This window comes from Polyodon spathula, chromosome 2 (assembly GCF_017654505.1).
Source record: "Polyodon spathula isolate WHYD16114869_AA chromosome 2, ASM1765450v1, whole genome shotgun sequence".
NCBI lineage: Eukaryota > Metazoa > Chordata > Actinopteri > Acipenseriformes > Polyodontidae > Polyodon > Polyodon spathula.
In genome coordinates, this window is record NC_054535.1 from 51,612,141 (window position 1) to 51,619,758 (window position 7,618).

Here is a 7,618-nt window from a genome sequence, read left to right on the forward strand (position 1 = left end):
TTCATCACCTGCAACATTAAGGCACATTTTGACAGGACGGTTTACTGGGCGCCATGACCAACTATTTGCAAAGCAGAAGTTAATGTGTTGGATATCATTTTGAGAGCATGCTAGAAGAGCACAATCAGCAGCTAGCAGAAGTTCAAGGATGGTGGCATGTTGATAATTATTCCCTTAAAATGAACTCACAATAATGTTTACTGTATTTTGCAATGAGAGACTAGCAGTATAAATTGTATAATTACACCTTAAAATAAACTAACATTTAAGGTATGTTGAGTTAGCCCCTAAAGTGGAACAGCGGGGGTGGAGAGTCACGGTTTAGATTCGTTGTGCATTCCATGACCCAGCTTCTCAGAGATACTGTATTCAGTGGCAAGCATTATGGTGCATGGTGAAGGTTCTACCGAGGCAAACAGAAATAGCAGCTGGCTCTGGTTGAGGAGGAAAGAGGCAGATTAGGAACCTCAAATGAGAGGGTACAGATGAAGTCAACACGTTACCTGGCAGAAGAAAAGCAATGAAGACTCATATACTACAGCAAAGCTACGTCTTGGTTGGTCCCCACTACTACTGCCTCATTTTATCTTGGAAAAAGCCATGTCCAACATTAGCATGACCTAGTGTGACACTTGTGAGTGAATCCAAGTCAAATCTCCCTCTCGACCTGTGAGGGCGCTGTATAACAGGAACAGTGTGCCCCAGACTGGATGGGTTGGCAATTCATTCCAGCGAAAGTCGGAAGACGGCCATCTAGAAAGGGGATGGAGTCACAATACCAGAAGCCATTACCTTGAAGTCCATGTCTCCTATTTCACATTACAATCTGATTATATTTTATTAAACTACACTAGTGTTCATATATCTATCTATCTATCTCTGTATATATATATATATATATATATATATATATATATATATATATATATATATTATATATATATATATATATATACATTACACATTTTTATAGCTCAAAGAGCCAGCTGCCCAACGTTTCGAAATGTTGTACATATCTTTCAAGGGATATACACACACACACACACACACACACACACACACACACATACACACTGAACAAAAATATAAACACAACATGCAACAATTTCAAAGATTTTACTGAGTTACAGTTCATATAAGGAAATCAGTCAATTGAAATAAATTCATTAGGCCCTAATATATGGATTTCACATGACTGGGAATACGGATATGCATCTGTTGGTCACAGATACCTTAAAAAAAAAAAAAAAGGTACGGACGTGGATCAGAAAACCAGTCAGTATCTGGTGTGACCACCATTTGTCTCATGCAGTGCGACATCTCCTTCGCATAAAGTTGATCAGGCTGTTGCCTGTGGCCTGAGGAATGTTGTCCCACTCCTCTTCAATGGCTGTGCGTAGTTGCTGGATAATGGCGGGAATTGGAACACGTTGTCGTACATATCGATCAAGAGCATCCCAAGCATACTCAATGGGTGACATGTCTGGTGAGTATGCAGGCCATGGAAGAACTGGGACATTTTCAGCTTCCAGGCATGGTGTACAGATCTTTGCGACATTGGGCCGTGCATTATCATGCTGAAACATGAGGTGATGGCGGTGGATGAATGGCACGACAATGGGCCTCAGGATCTCATCACAATATTTCTGTGCATTCAAATTGCCATCGATAAAATGCAATTGTGTTTGTTGTCCGCAGCTTATGCCTGCCCATACCATAACCCCACTGCCACCATGTTGTAGTAAACCACTCGCCCACACAACACCATACACGCTGTCTGCCATCTGCCCGATACAGTTGAAACTGGGATTCATCCATGAACAGCACACTTCTCCAGCATGCCAGTGGCTATTGAAGGTGAGCATTTGCCCACTGAAGTTGGCTACGACACCGAACTGCAGTCAGGTCAAGACCCTGGTGAGGACAAAGAGCACGCAGACGAGCTTCCCTGAGACGGTTTCTGACAGTTTGTTTAGAAATTCTTTGGTTGTGCAAACCCACAGTTTCATCAGCTGTCCGGGTGACTGGTCTCAGACGATCCCGCAGGTGAAGAAGCCGGATGTGGAGGTCCTGGGCTGGCTTGGTTACACGTGGTCTGCTGTTGCGAGGCCAGTTGGACGTACTGCCAAATTCTCTAAAACGACGTTGGAGGCGGCTTATGGTAGAGAAATGAACATTCAATTCTCTGGCAACAGCTCTGGTGGACATTCCTGCAGTCAGCATGCCAATTGCACGCTCCCTCAAAACTTGAGACATCTGTGGCATTGTGTTGTGTGACAAAACTGCACATTTTAGAGTAGCCTTTTATTGTCCCCAGCACAAGGTGCACCTGTGTAATGATCATGCTGTTTAATCAGCTTCTTGATATGCTAATAATAGACAAATTGCGAAAAATAAACTTTTTGTGTGTATGGAAAATTTCTGGGATCTTTTATTTCAGCTCATGAAACATGGGACCAACACTTTACATGTTGTGTTTATACTTGTGTTCAGTGTATATAAAAAACATATACTTTTGTGCTGTAACTAAGAAATTTACAATCATAAAGCTTGTTTTGAGTACTTCAGCCAAAAAGCCCAGATTTCAAATAACAAGTGGAACAAGTTAGACCAATGAGGACTAACTCATAACAAGCCATACAAATGCGGATGGAAATTCACAATTTAAAGTGTAGACAAACTCGGACATTTACGTGTACGTTGTCATTACTAGCATTTCATAAAAAAAAAAAAAAAAAAAAATACATTGAAGATACTGAACCAGCAAAAAGGTCAGAAATGTGAAAAATTATGAAAAAAAGAAATAACTATATTAATGATTAAATGGTAAAAGCATTTTTTATTTCATTAGGCATGATTCTGGCAAACACATTTAAGTAAAAGTACACCTATATTCATAATATAATTGGAGCATACTACATGTATTTTTATGCACATTCCGCACACTGATCATGCTTGCATTTTAACTATGCCAGTAGCCTATTGCTGCTTGACACTGAACATAAAAAGTTCTAAATGTTTTGTTTATATTGTAGCATCGGGTCCCGCAGGACTTATGAATGGGACATTTTGGTGCTGCATTGAACTGCTGGGTGGGAATTGCTTGTAAATAGTTGTATGCTGTGTTCACTTTCATGCTATGTTGTGCGTCTGTCTGTCTGTGTAGCTGCTGCAGCCTGGTTCCAGCCAGGTCCACTCTTTCCCATCTGATGACTCTATGTAATCTGCAGCCTGCCTGCTGTTAAGGGCAGTGTGCGGAAGAGTGTGCTGAGAGAGTGACAGCAGCAAGAGCTAAGATCATTTGCAAGTTAAAACAAAACAAGAGCACTTATAAGCACCAATCCAACTCTACAATAAATGGCCTTTCCAGTGCCAAAGAAATCCCTTGTTGCAGTCTCTCTCTTCCCGCTGAACCCATGGCAAGCCGCTGCCACACTGGTGTCAGAAGAAAGCAGGATATGGAGACCTCAGAAGGAGATTAAAAGAGAAAGGTGAGGGAGCAATGGTGGCAGAGAATGTGGAGATAGGGCGCGTTCTACAACGACTTCAAAAAGTGGGGACAGACCTGCAAGCAATTTGTGCTGAACCTTGTGACAAAGGCCTACTATGCTTATCCCGGGCTCCAAGAGTACCTCGAGCTGGTCCTCCAACAATTCCTTGTAGGAAGAACACCAAGTGTTAAAAGACCGTCTTGTTAGAGATTCCTATATGTCCCTGGAAGAGGCTGTCAAAGAAGCATTCGTGTGGGAGCTCGACCAGCGGCCAAGCAACAGCGCTGAGTCCAAGCAACTCCAGGCCTGAGCGGAGGTGCTGTGGCAGCACGTGCTGCCAGAGAGAGTGCCTCCACCGCTGCCCGAGAGTGAGCCTCTGCCTCTGTCCAAGACAGAGAAACGCCCCCGCCGCCTGAGAGCCACCACCCGCGAGATTCCGCCGCCGCCCAAGAGAGCGCCTCCACCACTGCCCAAGAGTGAGCCGCCGCCGCCCGAGAGTGAGTCGCCACTGCCCGAGAGAGAGTGAGCCACCGTCGCCACCTGAGAAAGCTGCCGCAGCCGCTGACTGAATGCCTGCCATCGTCGTTGACCGAGAGCCCGCAGCTGTACCCCGCGCCGGGGCTGCAGCACCCAGCTCTATCCAAACGACAGCCATGTTCTGAGTTTGCTTTTGGGGCTGCTCTGGGTAGCCTCTGGATAGGGGTAGCGGCCACTGGGAGAAGATCCAGGAGGTAAAATTGTGTCACTCAAAACCCCTCCGCTACTGGACTGAAGCAGGTTCTTCCCAGGCCAGGAAGTGTTTAAGCGGGGGGCAGTGTAGCGTCGGGTCCTGCAGGACTTATGAATGAGACTTTTGGTGCTGCATTGAACTGCTAGGGGGCGGGAATTGCTTGTAAATAGTTGTATGCTGTGTTCACTTTCATGCTGTGTTGTGCCTGTGTAGCTGTGTAGCTGCTGCAGCTTGGTTTCAACCAGGTACATCCATCTGATGATGTTATATAAGCTGCAGCCTACGTGCTGTTAAGCCGAGTATGCAGAAGAATGTGCTGAATAAGAGACAGCAGCAAGAGCTAAGATCATTTGTAAACTAAAACAACAGCACTTATAAGCGCCAATCCAACTCTGCAATAAACTGCCTTCCCAGCCCCAAAGAAATCCCTTGCAGTATCTCTTTCTTCCCGCTGAACCCATGGGAAGCCGCCACCACAATATTTAATACACATTACACTGACAATTCAGTTTAAATCGAATACATCAGTCGTTCATGCTTTTTATTATTATTTTTTAAATACACAGTATCTTATTGTGGAGCACTTTATTAAAGTTTGTACAGTATTTTAATGAAAAAAAAAAAATTAGACAAAAAGGAAAAGGGTGCCACATTGCTATAGTAGTTTATTTAAACTGCCATATACATTCGCTGCCTACCTAAGAAAATGAACAATTGCTTAATATAGCGTATCAACCATACATTAAGGTACATTATATCATTACATAGTGCAATTGTTAATTTTATTAAGAATAGTTCTGTGACTCGGCAAGCAAACCTTACTGAAACAAATGCTTCAAAGGGGTTCACTTTTCACTTCACTAGTTTTTAGACATCATTTCAGTGAATACTGGCGCTGTCCATGTTAAAATGTGTTGTACAAATGTAGGACAAGCAAGCGTACCAAGTTAGTCTTATACTTTGTAGTACTAAGTTAGTCCTCCTGAACAGAATTCTCACGTCCGATTTGGTACGCTGCAATCAGGATCTTGTTTAGCCCAATTTAGTGGATGATCCATCTGTGGCGATTATCTTCTGGTACAGTGCAATCGGGATTAACAAGTGTACTAACTTTAGTCAAGTTCAAGTGGACTAAACCTGCTTAATCGGCTACTTAGACGCATCAAGTGGACTAACTTTGGTACGCTCCAATCGACCCTGTGGTTTTTAACTCTACAATACACATTGTTGTGTAGTGCCAGTTATTATTTACTGTTGCCGCTAAGCAAACCATCCAAATAAAGAACTGTTGGACCGTGAACTGTGTTGCGTCTTTCATTGCTGTGCACTGCAAACCACTTTGCCACACCTAGCTATCAACTAATCTCATGGAATGAAAATCAGAACGACTTATTTTGCAATGATCGGACAAGTAGTACAGAGGCACCATCTAGTGGGTGCCAGTATAAATCGAAGTGTAAAGCTCAGTAGGATTATACGGAGCACGGGAGGGGACATGAGAGAAAAAAATATATATCTCGTGCACACGTCTTTCCATCTGGTGGCCATGAGATAGTAAGACGTGCACACAAGATATTTTTTTTTTCTCTCATGTCCCCTCCTGGGCTCCATAAGATTTTATGCTGTTTTCAGTAAATATATCAACTGCTGCGATTGGATTAACTGTTCCAAGTCTAGTTCCAAGTGCCTAACTCAGAAAAATGCCGCTTTCATAAATCTTGAGCTCATATGCACACACTGAGTGGGTTATTTTATATAAGAATTAGTTTGATAGCCATGCAACTGTTACAGATAGTTTTTGGCTTCTCTATCAATAGTCTAGCACAGTTTCATAAATATTTCAAAAATATTCAAAACAGACTTTAAAGAAACATTCTTTAAATACAGTGAAGCATTACAACTTTCTGTGTGTCACCAAGGGGACACTAGAATGTAAATATATAGTAAATATTTCATGTTTATTTAAAACAGGTGCAGATCTTGGCTGGGGGCCAGTATGCAGCACTGTATTGGCCCCTTGTGCTCCTTCAAGGAGAAGAATCGACTACAATGTCAAAACAATCTTATTTGTTCAATAATTTGTGAAACAGCACGTACTTTGTTTACACTTTTAAAACTTTCTTGGCAGACACTGCTTGCACCGTCTGGCAGTACTCCAGAAGGAAGTCAGAAACAACCAATCTCCAACACAAACAGGAAAAAATAAAATGTTCTTACAACGCTCTCTGGGTACTGGCCACGTAGTGGTTTTAGAATACAAGTATATTGTATTTTAAATGTGTCTTCTTCACTACATTGCAGAAATTGCAGTACCTTAATTGAATTATGTTTGTCTGATTTTGTTTTTCTAAAGATAATTACCAAAGATAACTATTGCAAACTTCTAATTCAACCACATTTCTATAGAACATGTTTATATATAGTATTTACATTCTATTTTTTTTTTAGAATATGTTAAGGCTTATCATCAAACACAAAAAAAAATTAATTGAGAGGCGGCAATATGGCGTTCAGAAAACAAAGTTTGACTGAAATTACTTTCAATAATTACTCTGTACAGGGGTAGGAAATGTTTATGTATTTATTTATTTTGTATTTACCTTTTAGCTTTTGTAGAAAAAATAAAAAATAACAAAAATTGAAATTTTTAGAATTGTTAGACTTGAAAATAAACGTATATTATATATAAAGTCTCAGTGACAACCAATTCCTGGAAAAACCTTGATGGCAGTGAGTCTGACAGTGTCTTCTCTTTCGCTAAGGTTTTTGTCGCCATCTAGTGTACACAGAGTTCTGCATAACTATTTACACTATAAAACAGTCATGCATTCCTGTTTGTGAATGTCCTGTTTATGTTGCATTACGATGTTATCTTTCAAAAATTTAATTTCTCACTTCCCTTTCATATCAGTCAAAACCAGACCATATAGCAATTACATGAAGAAAAATACAAGAAAATAAATTTTCCCACTAAAGACTATACCCATAAATCATTAGTAATACTGCAGTCAGTGCTTTGTGCATTTTTCAATTTCTCATTAAAAACCTGAAGCTTTTCTTATTTCAAATCTGAGGGTTAGTGAATTATTTGAGGACAGACAGTGACTAACAAGTAACATCAGGTTTGAACAGCCTTTCAATTGCATCCTGGACCAGTGTGTGGCATTGACTCGACAAGATGTTAGAGGGTGTCTTGTGGGATTGTTGTCCATTCTTACAGGGGTAAAACCTGCAACTGGGTCAATGAGATACAAAAAGGGTTGCTGCCACAAATATACATTTCAAGTTCACAGATACTCAGTTTGAGTGCGGGCCACAAACCAAATCACGGACAACACCAGCGCACACAGTAGATAGTTATATCTTGAAACATGCCGTCACCAGGGATGATTCTACA